General features: G+C 41.1%; 1 pseudogene; it reads right to left on the bottom strand.

Moving 5' to 3' along the window:
• Nucleotides 1-7,994: 7,994 nt before the first annotated feature.
• On the bottom strand, nt 7,995-10,456 carry LOC145015371 (L-type lectin-domain containing receptor kinase IX.1 pseudogene; annotated as a pseudogene).
• Between the last annotated feature and the right edge of the window lie 9,358 nt (nt 10,457-19,814).

The following is a 19,814-nucleotide window of genomic DNA, read 5'->3' as shown; positions in this document are numbered from 1 at the left end:
TGTCATGGTAGCGGGTCCTCCTTATGACCTCATCACCTGCATACTGGGGCACCAACAATGCCCTCTCCCGGAACATGGAGGTGATCTCCACCACAGTCCGTCGTTTGCCTCATATCCAAGAACTCCCTGGCCAGCTGCTGAAACTCGACAGCTGGCGCAAACTCTGCCCTGAACTTGGCCGCGAAGTCCGACCAGGTCATAGCCTCGACAGCCGAGGCTCCCAACGAGTCACCCACGGACTCCCACCAATCCCTAGATCGATCTCGTAAACACCCTGCTGCAAACCTCACCTTCGACCCCTCAAGGTAGAAGCTAATCATCTGTGCAGACTCAATGTCTGCAATCCATCGCCTGACAGCTATGGGGTCCTTCGCCCCGTGAAAATCCGGCGCACCACTGCCCCTGAAGTCCTTAAAGGATAGTGTGCGAGATCCTGATTGGCCAGATGCCATGTCGCTCCTGAATGCTCGGAGGCGATCCTCCATTAACTCCACTATCCCTTCCTTGATCGACCCGAAGATAATGGGGGTCGACTCAAGGATGCCCCTAGTGATCTGTGATGCGATGAAATCGCATAGTCCCTCATCCACCGTCTTGGAACCTGATCCCGAACCCGATCCCTCTTCTGAACTGCCAACTGCTGGTCTAGGGCGCAATACCACCATTCTGAATACAACATAATAAACGTCAGGAACATTGATATATCTCGAGGAATTACTACTACCACAAGTTTCCTGGTCTCATCTCAGCTTTCCTTGATTCGAGTATGGATCCTCTGCTTCCAATAGTACGGGTCCATACTACCTTCCACATTTATCCGTACTTTCCTCAAGTACTGCCTTGACTCCACCAAGTCACTATTACTGCTAATAATTTCTGCTACTCCCATCCTGGGCTTGCCTTAGGGACTCTGACTATACCCAATCTAGTCCTCAGCTGCTGAAAGCCTCCTTGTGATGCCAATTAGCCATCACCTGAATACCATCACATACGGCGAGGCTCAGATAATCCTTCAAGTAAAAGACTCGTTCCTACAACGGTTAGACTCAGACAAGAGCTGCGCAATAGGGCCAAGTCTAGCACTCTGAGATTATTCAACCCTGTTCGCATGTGACATGCCGCATTCACTTAATAACTAACTCCCGTCACTTAGAGTCCCATAAAGAACAAAGCAAGCAGCATTCAGACATAGGAGACTACTCAAGCAATTCCATCCTCATAATGCGAAACTGTACTAGCATACAATGCTAAGCTCATGCTATCAGGCATAACCTAAACAGGCTATCCTATTGCTGTCTACTCAATCCTAGCATGCAATTTTCATATACTGAAGCACACAAAGCAGGCACATAAGGCATCACTCCTAAATCCTTAGTCCTAATCTAGCATGTTGTTCTACTGGAATTGATAAACATATATAAATTTGTATGGGTACATTCGGGAATACATACTTGAGCTCGGCCGGTCGCGCACATCACACACTTTGTTCTTTCTTAAAACTCTTTACTTAGCTTTGTAGAAAATATTTTCTTCTTTAAAAGCTTTCAATCCCTCGATTTGAGTTCAGACAGCCCCGAAGGCATGTCTGAATCCGTCAAACCAGGGCTCTGATACCAACTTGTAACATCCAAAAAATACTAGCCAAAAATTTCATTTTTAAAACACATACTTAGCAAAACATTAGAAATAAAACATTCACTGTTCATATCATTTCATAAAAGATGTGCGTGTCTCGAAACCAGTTTATCAAAACATAACAATGTCAGAGTACAAATCCCCAGGAAGATCTCATAGTGCGGAATACAAAGTGTGTGTGTGATATGCTGCTACCGTGCCAACTACTTCCCCTTCAAAGAAGAGGTACCTGAAACCAAAACTGAAAACTATAAGCATGAAGCTTAGTAAGTTCCCTCATCATACCAGATACCATACAATCACATATCATACATATTGGTGGGCAATTCTAGGGTGCCTGACTTACCCGGTATGACCATTCTGGGGTGCCGACCTACCCGTGTCAAGCCGTTCTGGGGTGTTGACTACCCATGTCAATCCATTCTGGGGTGCTGACTACCCATCGGCCCTAACGATCGATCCTCGGGGACTATTTCACCCCTTACTGCTACTATCACATATATCATAACATAACATAATATCAGACATATCTGGGGTGCCTGAACTACCCTTCGGTCCTAACAACCGAACTCGGGGACTGGTCCCCTCCTACTACGTCTATCGCATATAACATAACAAGCCAACATGCAAACATATCATCACATACTGTCAGACGTATCTGGGATGTCTGACTACCCTTCGGTCCTAACAACCGAACTCTACTACTATCACATACGACATATCATGCTAGCATATAACATATCAGGTAGTAGCAAACCTAGATGATATCACAAATACAATCATCTATCATACATCTTCTACTGGTCGGCCGACATTGTGGCCTTAGACCCACCGCTACTGGAACGTAACTCACCTCAAAAGTAGCTGCCGAAGTCTGCATGTTGAGCGCCTGACTGCTGGATTGCAAATCCTCTGGCTATAAACCATAAACATAGGTTAGACACCTATAAATGCCCTTAGGTCAAAAGACTGACCCTCCCTTGGCCCAAGGTCAACTCCTTGGTCAAAGTCAATGTCCATTTGACTGGAGTCGCCGAGTCATGGCATAGACTCGCCGAGTCCTTTTCCTATTAACCCGATCCTACTCGTCCAGTCCTTCTTCCCACTCACTGAATCACCCTTAACTCATTACTTGGGACGATGGAACCGACTCGCGACCCGACTTGCCGAGTTTGAAGAACAACTCGTCGAGTTCCAGGCAATCTTCATAGGACTCACCGAGTAGTTCATCCAACTCGCCGAGTCTAAGGCCATCTTTGTGACATCCCCAAAATCACGGCCAGAAAAGACCGATTTTGTTTATGCTTTATAAAAATCAGAGTACTTTATTTTATAAAAAGGTTGCGGAATTTGTTCCCAGAAAAACATGGTAAATACGTTATTAAAACATTTTCGAAGAAACGTATTTATTTCATTTTAAAACGTTTGGGATGTCATCGTTAATACATGAACATAAGCATAAACAGAACTTACAATTATTCACACTAGTGGTCTACATCTCTTTAAATCTCTCAGTGTAATGTCACTTCATATCAACACCTGTGATATAAATAAACTGAGTGGGTCAGGTTGGGAAACCTTGTGAGCACATAGGGATTTCAATCCCACAATGTTATACCATATATATAGTTTAAAATTCACAAAATATACAATTTCACCATACATATATATAAACAACTCTTATCCCACCCCATCGATCCTCGCAACGAGGCTATCCATACTCTCGGACCTAAGATTAGTCGTTTTACCTACTCCATACTCTCGGATCAGAAATGAACGAATTTACCAAATCCATACTCTCGGACTAGGGACGAATGACTAATCCATACTCTCGGATTAAAGATGAATGATTATGCCTAATCCATACTCTCGGACTAGGGACAATAGCTAATCCATACTCTCGGATTAACGACGAATGATTATGCCTAATCCATACTCTCGGACTAGGGACAATAGCTAATCCATACTCTCGGATTAACGACGAATGATTATGCCTAATCCATATTCTCGGACTAGGGACAATGACTATGTCTAATCCATACTCCCGGATAAGTGACATATACTAACTTCTATTCTCTGAGTTTAACTCACTTGTACTCATAAGAATATACTACCCAATATTCCTCATATTTAATTTAGGTCTACTCTTTATCCTAAATTATCAAATATAATCAGGTATGTTCTTTAACACGAATTTCAAGCAACATTAATTAACTCGCACATAAACATATAATTAATACTTCAATCAATACTTGTATTAAAATCATGTTCATGAAAGGGACTATGCACTCACCTGAGAAGGTGGTGACTCGGTACTCGGACAGCGCTTCGTTTACTTTAAAATAATTTCCTTCGACGAAACCTAGTGTTATCACCAATAGATTTTAGTCTATTATTCGCCAAGACTAATTAATAGTCTAGCTATTATTACTATTATATAAGAGTTAAAAAAATACTTATATAACCCATAATAACAGCCCAAGTATTTATTATATGTTCTTAATAACGTTAATATAATTAAATAAAAACTATATTAAAAATAGCGTAGGCGTAGCTCACTTACAACGGGTTTTATAGAAAACCAGGCTTTGCTTGGAGCAGCGTTTCCGAGCCGAAAAGCTCTTCTTCTCAGAGGCGTCGAGCACTCCAGGGCTTCCGCCTCGTGCTAGGGAGGTTCCCTAGGCTTTTCGGGGGATTTCGAGGCTAGAGAGAAGTTCTAGAGAGAGAGTAAAGAGAAGAAAGAATGGGAAAGGTGTGAAGAAAATGAGGGTGGGAGAGGTGGTATTTATAGGGTGAAAATGGCTGAACTTGGTGCCACATATCACCATCTAGTGGCAAAACTTGGGGAGAAAGCAATGGCCAAGATTGTGCCACATCACCCATTTTCGCACAACACACTTCCGACTTATAAAATCCGTAACTTTCACATACGACCTCCGTTTTTGACGTTCTTTATATCCACGCGTAGGTAAAAATAATATCTACAACTTTCATTTTGACTCCGTCGGCTAATTCTCGACCGATCTTAAATTTAACAGTACGAGGCGTTTAGACTGTTAAATGACCGCGAAGAATTCGCAACTCCTTCATACGGACTCCGTTTTCGTCTGTCTTTTTACCGTTGAGTTCCTATTAATGAGATCTTCAACTCTCATTTATTTCACGTAAGCCAAAAACTGCTCGAACTAAAATTCGAGTTTCGGGCTGTACACTGCTAAGCCGAATCTTAGAAAGATCATAACTTCCTCATACGAAGTCAGATTTGGGCGTTCTTTTTATCGACGTTCTTAGTTTAACGTATTCTACGACTTTTGTTTAGATTGCTAAGGCTAAAAAGTCTTCTATCGTAATTTCAGGATTTATGTCTTCCGGTGCCGTGCCGGTTTTGCCGTAAAACTTCGGCGGGCCATAACTTCTTCGTTATAACTCGGATTTCGGCGTTCTTTATATGTACGGAAACCTTGTGACATATTCTAAAACTTGGTTAAGACTATTCATTCTAAATAATCTTTTGTTGAAAAGTCATTTTTGACCCCTATTGCCTTTAAATTGACTAGCCCGGATCTGCGGGCGTTACAATCTTCATGGAACTCGTCGAGTCCCTATGACCCATTTCCAATATAGGCCAAATCTGAGACATGCAACGCTTCAAAACCACAGATCCATGCTCCTTGAGCATGCTTATCACGTAATGTTGCAAACTTTACGTGCATGCATGGCCCTATAAGCTCATAAGGCCAAAACCAAACTCTTAATGAGGTCATACACTCAATGGCGACCTCGATCACTTCAACCACAGAACTTTATGCTACTAATTCATCCAATAAGTCTAGATCTGAAGTCCTTTCGGATCATTAAGCACAACTCATGGAGTTTGGTGTTTTAGGGCTTGAAAACCACTAAATTGGGACAAAAATGGTATATAATGACCTAAAGATCAAGGTAGGGACTTTTCTACCTGAATGGAAGCTTCTCCATGAGTAGATTTCGGATCTACTCCTTTCCTTGCACTCTTCAACCACCTCTTTCTTTTTCTAAGCTCCAATCCTCCTTCACAAAGCCAAAAACACTCTCAAGAACAATATGGGGGCTAGGGTCTCGCTCTACTGCTCTCTGGAAGTATTAGGGATAAAGGAGGCCAAGTTAGAGCGTTTAAATAGGGTGCAAACACCCGGATTAGGGTTTTTGCCCAAACAGGGTCTACTCGCCGAGTCTGGGGACCAACTCGCCGAGTCCAAAGTCGAATTCCCGTGCCTTATCCGACTCCTACTTGGCGAGTTGGCCCATCAACTCGCCAAGTCCAAGGAAAAATGCATTATTTTAAAAATGTAAATAGCAAGGAGTACGTACCGGGAACCAGATGCTACATAATTTACTAAAAAACCTATCAACCAATTGTAGTATTGAGAAAAATTTGTCCAGATGGATCGTTTTTGCTTTTTTTTATTAATCCACTTGAAATCAATGTTCTTTTACCTTTTTGCATTACTTTTAAATTTACAAAAAAAGAGTACGTACTGGGAACCAGGTGCTACATAATTTACTAAAAAACCTATCAACCAATTGTAGTATTGAGAAAAATTTGTCCAGATGGATAGTTTTTGCTTTTTTTATTAATCCACTTGAAATCAATGTTCTTTTACCTTTTTGCATTACTTTTAAATTTACAAAAAAAAAAAAAAAGAGTACGTACCGGAACCAGCTGCTACATAATTTACTAAAAAACCTATCAACCAATTGTAGTATTGAGAAAAATTTGTTCAGACGGATCGTTTTTGCTTTTTTTATTAATCCACTTGAAATCAATGTTCTTTTTACCTTTTTGCATTACTTTTAAATTTACAAAAAAGAAGGGAAGATCAAAACATCAATTTCTTCTTGGACCAAACTCATAAGATTAATCCAAACCACAAGGATCATTCACATAATTTACTCAAAAAAAAAAAAAAAAAAAAAAACCTATCAACCAGTTGTAGTATTGAGAAAAATTTGTCCAGATGAATCGTTTTTGACATAGGGATTTGATATTTCCACTTCAATTTTCTTTCAATCCACTTGAAATCAATGTTCTTTTACATTTTTGCCTTTCTTTTAAATTTACAAAATAAAAAAAAAAGAGAATCGTTGATTTTAAAGATTTTCACATTTATGTTTCTACCGAGTGCTTTATGTTCTTTCCTCCATCACATGTTTTATCCCTTTGATTTGGTGCATTTTGTTCTTCCCTCCATCACATGTGTTATTCCTTTTATTAAGTGCATTTTGTTCTTCAATCATCTATTGCCGCTACATATTAATGCTTCAAACAAAAATGAAATTGCTGGATAATTAGGATTTTGCCAGTGATATTACCCATTTTTGGATTAAAAGTCATATTGGGTGGAAACCACTCTTCTGTACGAACTATGGCGGAGCCAGTAGGGGGCAGCCGAGTGCTGCGCCCCCTCCAACTCTTTTAATTGTTTGATGATAGAATTATATATAATGCAACCCATGAGTAATTATGTGGCCCATCTAGTAAACTAAACTCAAAGTCCCTTCTGTCTATTTTAATTTGTTAAAGTGGGTATCTCTATTATTTTATTATCGGGAGTTGATTTTCACTAAGATGTTACCATTGCTTTCATTCTCCAATCAATAATAATAGGTAATCTTTAATTCTTACTTACTTCATTTTTGTAATTTTATCATGATTAGTAATTTGGTTTTTTATGATCATATTTTAAATTTTGAGCAACAAAAAAGTCATTGATTCTTCTTTTAAATGAAAAGAAAAATCTTCATGAACAACAATTGTATATTGTTAGAGATAATATTAAATGAAGATATTTATAATACATGTCTACAACTTTAAAAAATAATACTTTAGTAATATTGACTAGCTACTTAGTGTTGAACCTGAATAAACGATTTTCTATTTTAAACTAGTAATCAATATCTTTTATTATCTTTTTAAGATTTAAGCCCTTCTTATTCTCAAATTCTTACTCCGCCGCTGGTTTTAACTAAATTATTAAAAATTAAAAGTAAGTTTTTTTATACATGTTTTGGTGTATCGTTGGATTGGAAGTTTTTTTATACAAGTTTTGGTGTATGGTTGGATTGGAACTTGCATTTTTATGTTTTTTAGGAGGTTGTGGTTGGGATGTAGAAGATGATCGACTCAAAGAGGGGTAGTGTAAATGTGAATGGTGATACAGGCAACAGGATATAACCTATTTTTCTTTCTTTCACATTCTTATAAATTATCAATAAGGGAAAAATGGTGAAAAGACTTTAATTTCAAATGGATACCTATTCTTCTTTCTTTCACATTTTTATAAATTATCAATAAAGGCAAAATGGTGAAAACACGTGGATGGATAAAATAATGCATTGTAAATATCAGCTCCTTACATAAATATACGTACACTACGAAATAGTCCCAACTGGAAAATCATAAATTTCGACACATATCTGCAGATCATATGAACGAAATCAAACAAACACGAAGAAAATACCATTTATTGTATACACACACCATAAACAAAATCATTAGAAGCTCCATTTCTTCTTCTGCAAAAACTGAGAGTGGATGGAATATGTCATTGCTCTGAATGCAACAGTGATACATATGGAGAATAAGAAGAGCCTGTCGATGATGTTGTTTTCTCTGAGGAATCCGATTTAGATGCACCACTTGATGATTGGTCTTGGATGACAAAAGCCACGCCATATGATGAAGACATGGGAGACGACAAATAAGAAGCCACCGGCATCTTTGAGGGGAGTATAGGCAGAGAAGCTTCGGAGTTCAGAATGTGAATAACCTGTCTCATTGAAGGGCGAATATCTGGGTTAGGGTGCACGCACCATAGCCCAAGGATCATCACACGTGTAATCTCTTCTCCCACATAATCTGACCCTAGCCGTGGATCTACCCCTTCTAAAAGTGTCCCATTCCCATAGAGCTCCCAAACCCATTGGATTAATCTTACTTGTTTTTCAGGAGCCAAGTACTCGATGGGTTTTCGTCCACAAGCTATTTCCAGTGCAACAACTCCAAAGCTGAATACATCTGATTCTTTGGTTGCTTTCCCGGTTACTACACATTCTGGAGCCATGTAACCCAAGGTTCCGGCCAACAGTGTTGTCTGTGAGCCTTTCTCGTGGTCGACCAACTTAGCTAACCCGAAGTCGCCAAGCTTAGCATTGAAATTTGAGTCCAACATCACATTACTCGATTTGATATCTCTATGCAAAACACATTGCTCCCAATCTTCGTGTAGATATAGCAAAGCAGAGGCCAGACCACAGGTAATCTTGTACCTTGTTTCCCATGCTAACAAGCTGTTTCCATTAAAGAGATGTAAATCTAAGCTTCCATTTTCCATAAACTCATAAGCAAGCAAAAGTTCTCCTTTCTCGTGGCACCAACCAGTCAATTGGACGAGATTTTTGTGCCTCAATCGGCTAATGATCTTTACTTCTGCTGCGTACTCCTTGATCCCTTGTTTGGAATTCTTGGACACCCTTTTGACTGCAACATATATTTTCAAATCATCCAGAAACCCTTTGTAAACCTCTCCAAAACCTCCCTCGCCTAGCTTTTCTTTCTCTGAAAACCCACCAGTTGACCGAGCTAATTCACGGTAAGAGAATCTTCGAGGTCCGACGCCCATTGTGAATTCATTGTTCATCTCCAGACCAGATCCAAATTCGTCAACTTCATCTCCCATGTTTTTCCTCATTTTCCAACAAAAAACTGTAACAATAACCAAAATAGCAAGTACAACAGAGGCTCCAGCAATCAGTTCCACTATATACCCTGTCCTCTTCTTCTCCTTCGATGAATCCGGACTTGTGGATGGTGGTAGCGTGTTGTTCTGATAAATGTTTTGGGGGCTAATGGTTGGTGGTATGTCAATGTGTAGAATAGAACTATTAAAAGTCCAAGACCTTACATTGTTTTTCTGGAACGAGGCACCTGTTGCTGCTGAAAACCCAAAAACCACCGATTCTGGCAACACCTCTCTTAGATCAATGGTGTAATAAAGTTCATCTATATCATCTCCGCTATTGGTGTAGGAAACGCTAAGATTTTTGGAAACAGAATCATAGTTAATCCAAGCTCGACACTCTTTCCCATAGGTTATGTTGCTCCACCAATATCCATAGCTAACAGAAGAAAGATTATTGATGTTTATGCCTACATGATCTTGTGGGGTTGGATCCCAAATAGGGTTATAATATGTATCAAACTCTACCGCGACAAACGGAACAGTTGAGAGGTTGGTTGTGCGATTGAACGGAAGCCCAATGTCTCCTCCACCGTAATAATTTTCCAAATCTGATTCAATCATGGATTTATTCTGAGCAAGAAAGAATGTGAGGCCATCACCGTAATTAGTATTATTGTTTGAATCAATAACAAATGAAAAATGTGTAGAGAAGCTGGCTAGCTCTTTAGACTTCTTATCCCACAGATGAAGCGGTGTGATGTATGTTGCCCAGCCTGCTGTCCTGTTCTCTAAATGACGATTGTTTTCAGGGGTCACCTGGATTCCTTGGTCAGAGATATAAGCTCCACCCCCTGATGTTTTTATCTTCTGGTTTTCTTTTGGAGTAATATTTGGGAAATCGAAATTAAGGGAAGCTGCATAAGGGGTTACGCTGAGAAGGAAAAGGAAGCATGTTAAGAGAGACATGCTTTAGAAACTTGCTACAAAAATTTTATGGTAGCTGGGTGTTGTTCACTACAAGAAGTCAGAAATCCTCCTCAGCTCAACCATCCACCATGCCAATACTGAGCATGCTGATGGCTGTTTGTTTGCTGTTTGAAGTAGACTTGTGTCAATCAAAACTCAAGTCAGTCAACGTGCTTTATGCATGTAGGACATGGGCACATGGGCATGACTTTACCTTTTTCATCATGTCGTCACATTATCAAATACGTAGTATTTTTTTTTAAACAAAGTGATTAGGCATTGATTAGCCGAATCATTTGCAAAACAATAAAATGGTGGCGTCTTGGTCTTTTTCAATTCAGTTTTCATATCCAAGAATTACTCTGCTAGATTCTCTGTTTTTTCTATTATTAAATGGGTGTCATCTTTACAAAATCTAATATAACATCCTCGATTTTAAAATTTTGGATGTTAGTATTATTAGATAAAATACTTTCGAAGGTACGAAAATGATTAAGTTTTTGTGATACAACAAATGTCAAATGCGAACCGAATGGTGTTTGCACTTAATAATGGGTTTTAATTGTTAGAAATGTATTTAAGACCTTTGATAGTTTTGTATAAGGAAAAAACTTTAGAAATGAGTAGGAAACATGCTAAATAACATATAGCAATAAAAATCAGGTTTTAAGACATCATTTAGTATTTCTTTATCCTAAAATTAGTTTTTATTTTCTATTTATTTTTTTAAACGGAAAATCTAATCTACTATTAAAGTAACTCCTAAATCCAAATATATATATATATATATATATGATGATACGTGAGCTCTCGACCTCAAGGAGGGATGCAAACCTGTTACCGCTCGACTATAAACCCTTTGGGCCTAAAATGTAGCTAATATCATGAAGATTGTACATTAAATGAATCACTGTGTTAGGTCATAACACTTGGAAAGGTAACAACACTTGAGTCCAATTTTGTACTAATCCTAATAAACCTTTTAAACTAACAAATCAACCCATTTTAAATCCGGGACAATCCACTAGCACACTACTCGACCTGAACCGCCCGTCCTAATCCTAATAATAATCGTTATGTTAGAACGAAGCATCTCACAAAGCATGAACGAGAAGAACACCTTTGAAGGGGATTTCCTTTATGCCTGGTTCTCACGTTTTAGAAGAGAAAATAACATAAGGGGAAAGAAAGTAACAAGAGAAAACAAAAGAAGGGAAAATGCAACATATTAAATTGTATTTTGTGCTCCAGAGTTGGAGATAAGTGAAAGAAAAATTAAATATATTGTTCTTTTCTCTTAAAATTTGTAACACCCAGAATCTAGAAGGCTAATTAAGGAAAGGTAATTTTCATTTAAGAAGTCAACTCGTCGAGTTCAAGGGGGAGAACTGGACGAGTAGGAATATTTTGGCACGTAGGAAATTGAAAACAAACTCGACGAGTTGGGGAGGACCAAATCGACGAGTTTGACAGGGTTTAGGAAACCATAAATGTGAGGTTTACCACCCTATTTAAAAAACATAAATTTTAGGGTTTGGCCTCATTTCTAGCCTCCAAGTCTCTAACCCTAAATCTCGAAACCCTAAAGCTAGTTGGAGTGATTGTGACCTATTTTTGAGTGCTTGTCGGTGTTTGAAGCTATTGGAAGGAAGGAAAGCTTGAAGGAACAAAGAAGAGTTGCTAGATCCAGTAACCTCACTCCATCTCAGTCATTTTCTGGTTATCAAGTCTCAAACCTGACTAATAGTTGACTAGATATCCTTCTTAGCATCTTTTGCTTGTTTTTGGTCCTAATGATATGGTTCTTGAGAGTTGGACGTTCCAAATGGAAAGCATTCCAAATCTAGAGCCTTGAAGGACTTTCATGGCACAAAGGTGCCAACTTTATGGCCATTGAAGTCCCATACAACCTTTAGACCACCATTTTGGCCTTGAGAGCTTCCAAGGAACTAAGGCTGCCTTCGGATCCTTTTTATAGAGGCAAAAGACTAGAGAGAAGGATGGAATTTGTAAAGGAACTAAGGCTGCCTTCGGATCCTTTTTATAGAGGCTAGAAGCCCGAATTACGTGGGGCGTACGCAACGTCATTGCATGCGTATGTGTTCGAGTGACGTCATTGCATGCGTAGCTGAGGCGGTTCAGGGGTACGCTGGGCGTACCCCAAATTACGCTGGGCGTACGCTATTAAGCAAACTTCAAACTTGCATAACTTTTGCATACGAGCTCCGTTTTCGACGTTCTTTATATCCATGCGAAGGTGAGACTACGCTCTACAACTTTTGTTTAGACTCTATCCGCTAATTTTGAATTTAATTTTTTATTATTTATTTTTAATAGGCCGGGACAGAAAATTTCGTTATAAATTCATAACTTCTTCGTTTGATGTCCGTTCTCGCCTAACTTTTTATCGATTTGATACTAACAACGAGATCTTCGATTCGTTTCGATCACTAAGGCTAAATATCGCTCTAATGTAAATTTCACTTTTTACTTCATTCAGCGGTGTCGGTTCCGTCGCGAAACTTCGACAGGTCATAACTTCCTCGTTATAACTCGAATTTCGGCATTCTTTATATCTTTGGAAACCTTGTTTCAACTACTACAACATTATCTAAAGATATCAAGTTTATTTTACACTTAAATTTTGACGCTTATTTTTATTCTTAATTAAATCAAACCACATAATTAAGAAATTAAGCACAAAACACATAATACTCAAATAATACAATCTTATTATTTCAAAACGGGTTACAAAGGTTAACCTAGACCATTACATTGCTAAAAATGGCAAGCCCGAAAACACAGGCGTTACAATTCTCTCCACCTTAGAATGATTCCGTCCCCGGAATCACACCTCAACAAACAAATGCGGATAGCGACCCCTCATGTCACTCTCCGTCTCCCAGGTGAGATTCGGCCCATTCGTGTGTTTCCATCGGACAAGAACTAAGTCGACCATCTTGCGTCGCAACTTCTTAGTCTTTCGGTTAACAATTGCCTCTGGTTCTTCAATCAACCTTTTGTTCTCATCGATTCTCAACTCCGAAAGTGGAATCATGTCGGGAACTTCCCCCGTGAACATCCGTAAATAACATACATGAAAAGTGTTATGAATTCCATTCAGTTCTTCTGGTAGTTCGAGCTTGTAAGCTTGGTTCCCAATCCTCTGAAGAACTTGAAACGGTCCAATAAACCTTGGACTCAACTTTCCCCTTTTACCAAATCTTATAAGTCCCTTCCACGACGAGACTTTAAGCAAAACCGAATCCCCAACTTCAAAAGTCATCGGTCTTCGCTTTTTGTCAGCATAGCTCTTTTGACGATCCTGAGCTGCTAACATTCTTTCCCTAATTATTTTCAACTTATCAGCAGTTTGATGAACCATCTCCGGTCCCATAAATTGCTTTTCCCCAGCCGCAAGCCAACAAGACGGCGTATGACACTTTTGTCCATACAAAGCTTGGTAAGGTGCCATCTTAATGCTCGAGTGAAAACTATTGTTATAGGAAAATTCTACCAATGGTAATTGTTCATCCCAATTACCTAGGAATTCCAAGGTACATGCTCTCAGCATATCTTCAAGTGTTTGTATCGTTCTTTCACTCTGACCATCAGTCTGCGGATGGTAAGCTGTACTTAAACATAACTTGGTACCCATTTTCTCTTGTAGACATTTCCAAAACCTTGAGGTGAAACGACTATCACGATCCGACACAATTGTTAGCGCAACACCGTGAAGTCTCACAATTTCCTTCACATAGGAGTTCACAAGCTTTTCCATAGACCATTTCTCCCTGGCTGCTATGAAATGCGCACTCTTAGTGAATCGATCAACGAGCACCCAAATCATGTCGTGACCATTCTTTGTTCTGGGTAGTTTAGTGACAAAATCCATAGCAATGTCTTCCCACTTACCCATAGGCGCAAGTAAAGGTTCTAAACTCCCATACGGTTTCTGATGTTGTGTCTTGACTCTCGCACAAGTCACACACTCGGCCACATACCTTGCAACATCAAGCTTCATCGCCGGCCACCAGTAGTAGGGTTTCAGGTCCCTATACATTTTAGTGCTACCGGGATGAATCGATTAGATGGTCTTGTGAGCTTCTTCCATCAGAAGATCTCTGATTCCTCCTGTCTTAGGTATCCAAATCCGATCTTGGAACACTTTCAGTCCATGACTATTTACACCGAACACCAACGTTTTGCCCAAACGTTCCTCCTTTCGGTCATTTTTCTCAGAAGCTTCATCTTGAGCTTTCTTTATACTTTCCACAATGGTCGAGACAACTTCAATTCTCAACGCTCTTGGCCTTTTCCTTTCAAGATTGACTTTTCGACTGAGAGCATCAGCAACCACATTAGCTTTACCGGGATGGTAAAGTATCTCACAGTCGTAGTATTTGAGTAACTCTAGCCATCGTCGTTGCCTCATATTCAATTCCTTCTGATTGAAGAGATATTGGAGACTCTTATGATCAGTGAAAAGATTGTACTTCGTGCCATAGAGGTAATGCCTCCATATTTTCAGAGCGAAAACTACCGCTGCCAACTCCAAATCATGAGTCGGGTAATTCTTTTCATGCTCCTTCAGCTGTCGAGACGCATATGCTATCACCTTTTCTCTTTGGGTTAAAACACAACCCAATCCAACCCCAGACGCATCGCTATAAACAGCAAAGTCTTCAACTCCATCGGGTAGAGAAAGTATCGGTGTCTCGCATAGTTTCTTCTTTAGCTTCTCGAATGCTTCTTTATGCTTCTCACTCCAAGCATAAGTAACCCCTTTGTGGGTCAAAGCTGTCAATGGAGTAGCAATCGAAGAAAAGCCTTGGATAAATCTTCGGTAATATCCGGCTAATCCTAAAAAGCTTCGGATCTCCGTGGGACTTTTCGGTTGTTCCTTCTTCATCGCAGCTTCAATATTTGCTGGATCAACCATTATCCCTTCTTGGTTGACCACGTGACCCAAGAATTGGACTTCTCGAATCCAAAAATCACATTTGGAGAACTTTGCATACAACTTCTCCTTCATCAAGACTTCTAACACTTCTCGCAAGTGTCTGCCATGCTCCTCCTGGCTTTTTGAGTAAATCAGAATGTCGTCGATGCACACTATCATGGATTTATCAACGAACGGATTACAAACCCTATTCATCAAATCCATGAACGTTGCCGGAGCATTGGTTAGTCCAAACGACATAACCAAGAACTCGTAGTGTCCATATCTAGTTTTGAATGCAGTCTTCTCTATATCCTGCTCTCTTACTTTCAGCTGATGATATCCTGACCTAAGATCGATCTTCGAGAAATAACTCGAACCTTGAAATTGATCAAATAGGTCATCAATCCTCGGCAACGGATATCTATTCTTTATTGTTGCCTTGTTCAGCTCTCTGTAATCAATGCACATTCTCATACTTCCATCTTTCTTCTTCACGAATAACACCGGAGCTCCCCTGTAACACCCCCTCTGGCATGTATCACAATATTGTCCGCTTTGGGCCACTCGGCATGAGGACTTCCCAGGGGGTCACCCATCACGGTACTACTCCCGCCCGAGCACGCTTAACTGCAGAGTTCTTATGGGATCTGCTGCCCTCACGGCTTTAAAACGCGTTGTGATAGGGAAGGTATCCACACCCCTTATAAGGAATGCTTAGTTCTCATTCCCAGCCGATCCCAACTTTCTTGCCATCAGTGAGAGTTCTTCGGCGGAGAAGTTGGCGGAGATTTACGTGAGGGAGGTTGTATCTCGGCATGGGGTGCCGATCTCGATTGTTTCAGACCGCGATGTGCGTTTCACTTCCCGTTTCTGGAAGAAATTTCATGAGGAGTTGGGTACTAAGCTGCATTTTAGTACCGCATACCACCCCCAGACCGACGGTCAGAGTGAGCGGACGATCCAAACACTCGAGGACATGATTCGAGCATGTGTATTGGACTTTGGGGGTAGTTGGGACACGTATTTGCCTTTGGCGGAGTTTTCCTACAATAACAGCCATCATTCGAGCATCGGTATGCCGCCCTTTGAGTTGTTGTATGGTAGGAGGTGTCGGACTCCCATATGTTGGGGAGAGGTTGGGCAAAGGGTAATGGGCAGTACAGAGATCGTGAATCAGACGACATAGCAGATACAGCTGGTCAGACAGAGGTTATTGACCGCTCAGAGCCGACAAAAGAGTTACGCGGATAGACGCCGGTCTGAGCTGGAATTTCAGGTCGGCGACTTTGTTCTCCTGAAGGTTTCTCCTTGGAAATGAGTGATCCGGTTCAGGAAGAGGGGCAAATTGGGTCCCTGGTTTATAGGTCCGTTTCATGTGATTGCCAGGGTAGGCCGGGTAGCCTATCGGCTGGAGTTACCAGCAGAGTTGGGGCAGATTCACAACACTTTTCATGTATCGCAGTTGAGGAAATGTATAGCCGATGAGTCGGCAGTGGTTCCATTAGAGGATATTCAGGTAGATGCAAGCCTGAATTATGCTGAGAGACCAGTGGCTATTAGGTATCGGAAGATCAAGGATTTGAGGAACAAGGAGGTACCTCTGGTATTGGTTCAGTGGCAACATCGGAAGGGATCAGAAATGACCTGGGAGCCGGAGGGTATGATGCGGGAGCAGCATCCGGAGCTGTTTTAGAGCGAGACTTCGAGGGCGAAGTCTAGTTCTAGTGGGGGAGAGTTGTAACATCCGGATTTTACCAGGTATCTTGTAAATCTAATTTTGTTATATTGTGAGAGGGACTCGGCGAGTTGGAGCTCAGACTCGCCGAGTAGGGACGTGGAATTGAACATTGGTGCGCACCTGGACTCGGCGAGTCCAGGATATGGACTCGGCAAGTCAGCGCTAGGTAATGAAACCCTAAATCTCCGGGTTTGAGGCCTATTTAAAGGGCCTTATGGCCGTCATTTGTGCTCACCCAACCCTCAGTGAGTGACCCTTGTGTTCTTGATCGATTTGTGAAGAGAAAGGAGCAATTCTTGATCTTGTGTGTGTTATTTAGCAAGAAGAAGGAGACCCTAGGCAAGAGGAAGCAAAGGAGGTTGCTATTTCGTGGATTTGGAGCTTAGATCATCACTCTAGAGGTATTATCTCGGACCATTTTCTGTTTAGTGAAGCATGATGCAATTTAGGGCTTATGGTGGTCATTTATGGGATGATTTGATGCCCATTGGTTCCCTCTTTGAGTTGAGGCCATGGATCTGGATCCATAGAGGTCCAGAGAGCCTCACTCATCAAGCTTTATGGGTAACAATGGAGTCTTTGACCTTGTGTTGTAGTATTTGAGTCAAAAACATCATATATGGCCATATAGAGGTTGTATGTGCATCAAGATTGTAACTTTACGTGCTAAATGAGCTTGGAGGGACTGGATCTATGGATTAATGGACTGGATCTGACCTTTAGAGCAAGATTGAGTCAGTGCATGGCACGGACTCGCCGAGTCCGAAGAACAGACTCGGCGAGTAGCATGAATGTTGCCCGACCACACAGTGAGTGGCCTCGCCGAGTTGGGAAGGGTGGACTCAGTGAGTCAAGGGGGAGTCAGAATGAACAGGTGGACTGAGTCAAACTGGACTCGCCGAGTTGTTCTTGAGACTCGGCGAGTTGAGTCGTGGTGGCCCCACAACTCGTGCCAGGTGGAACTCGTCGAGTTAAGGGAATGCTCGACGTGTCAGGGGAGGGTTCCAGGGAAATTGGTGCATACGCTCAGACTCGCCGAGTCGCTATAGCGCACTCGCCGAGTCCGGTCAAAGTTGACCGTTGACCGTTGACTAGCGTTGACCTAGATTGACTTGTTATAGTGTGGTCAACCCTAGTTGGGAAAGTGTTAATTAGAGATGTATTGTGCTATAGGGGGACTACAGCTCGGCAAATCGAGTGATTAGCGATTTCAAGTTTACGATTTACCGAGACACGCGAGGTGAGTCTCCTCACTATACTTTACCTTGAGTAGGTAACCAGAGTTATGTGATAGAGTATTTGTATGCTATGTATGTTATGTGTTGTACTGCATGATTTCTATGTGATTTATGTGGTGCATGTTTATCAGAGCTAGAACCTGAGGGTTCACAGAGTTTGGGTGCACGGACCCACAGAGTTATAGCCTAGAGTGGCTAATATGTGTTATATGTGGTATTTTGGGGAACTCACTAAGCCTTGTGCTTACAGTGTTGATGTTATTTGTTTCAGGTACTAGTGACGACCGCGGGAAGGCGCCGGCTTGATCCGTACACACACACGTTTGGAGCTTGACATTATGATCTTGGGATTTTGTATTGTTTTGTTGGACAATTAAAATGGTTGTTTTTATGAATATTGATGGAATTATGTTTTATAAAAATCGAAAATTTGTTTGAAATTTTCGGTGTTATAAATTGGTATCAGAGCTAGGGAACGGGTCGATGTGTTTGACAGGGACGTCGAACCCTATAATGGGGGGTGAAAGTGGGTTAGATCTGATCCCACATCGGCTGGGAAGGAGAACTAAGCATTCCTTATAAGGGGTGTGGATACCTTCCCTATCACAATGCGTTTTAAAGCCGTGAGGGCAGCAGATCCCATAAGAACTCTGCAGTTAAGCGTGCTCGGGTGGGAGTAGTACCGGGATGGGTGACCCCCTGGGAAGTCCTCGTGCCGAGTGGCCCAAAGCGGACAATATTGTGATACGTGCCAGAGGGGGGTGTTACATCCCCAGGGTGATGAACTAGGTCTAATGAAACCTTTGTCCAATAACTCCTGAACTTGCATCATCAGCTCCTTCATCTCCGTCGGTGCTAATCGATAAGGTGCTTTTGCTATTGGCGTTGTTCCAGGCAACAAGTCAATACGAAATTCTACTTGTCGATCGGGTGGTAATCCAGGAAGATCTTCGGGAAATACTTCCGGATGATCACACACCACAGGAATACTCTGCATCACCTTCTTTTCCTTCTTTGCATCAATCACGAATGCTAAATATGATGTACATCCCTTGGTCAAACACTTTCTGGCTTTCATTAGAGAAATGATTCCAGAATTTACTCGGCGTTTGTCCCCATACACCATAAACGAATCTTTTCCAGGCGGGTTTACTTTAACTATCTTCTTCTTGCATAAAATTTCGGCATCATTGGTGCTGAGCCAATCCATTCCCAACACGATGTCGAAACCGTTAAGTTCGATAGGCAATAATTCCTCGCGGAACTTATTCCCATTCAAGTCAATTAAGATGTTTTTCATACGCTGGCTAACAGGTACAAACTTGCCACTAGCAACTTCGACTAATAAAGCATCATCTAGTCTATCAACAGGCAAAGCTAGTTTTCTACCAAATTCATGCGATATAAAGGAGTAGTTGGCTCCAGAATCAAATAAAATTTGAGCAAGTAATTCGTTTAAGAGAAAGGTACCTGAAGCGACATCAGCTTCATCGTTCGCAGCCTCAAGTGTCATCTGGAAGGACCTCGCCTTCGGCTTTGGTGGAATGTTGGGCTTTGCTGCCTCCTTCTTC

This window comes from Lactuca saligna, chromosome 9 (assembly GCF_052625555.1).
Source record: "Lactuca saligna cultivar CGN05327 chromosome 9, ASM5262555v1, whole genome shotgun sequence".
In the NCBI taxonomy this organism is placed as follows: domain Eukaryota; kingdom Viridiplantae; phylum Streptophyta; class Magnoliopsida; order Asterales; family Asteraceae; genus Lactuca; species Lactuca saligna.
Note: the sequence above shows the minus strand (reverse complement) of the source record. Positions and strands in the feature narration are given on the sequence as shown.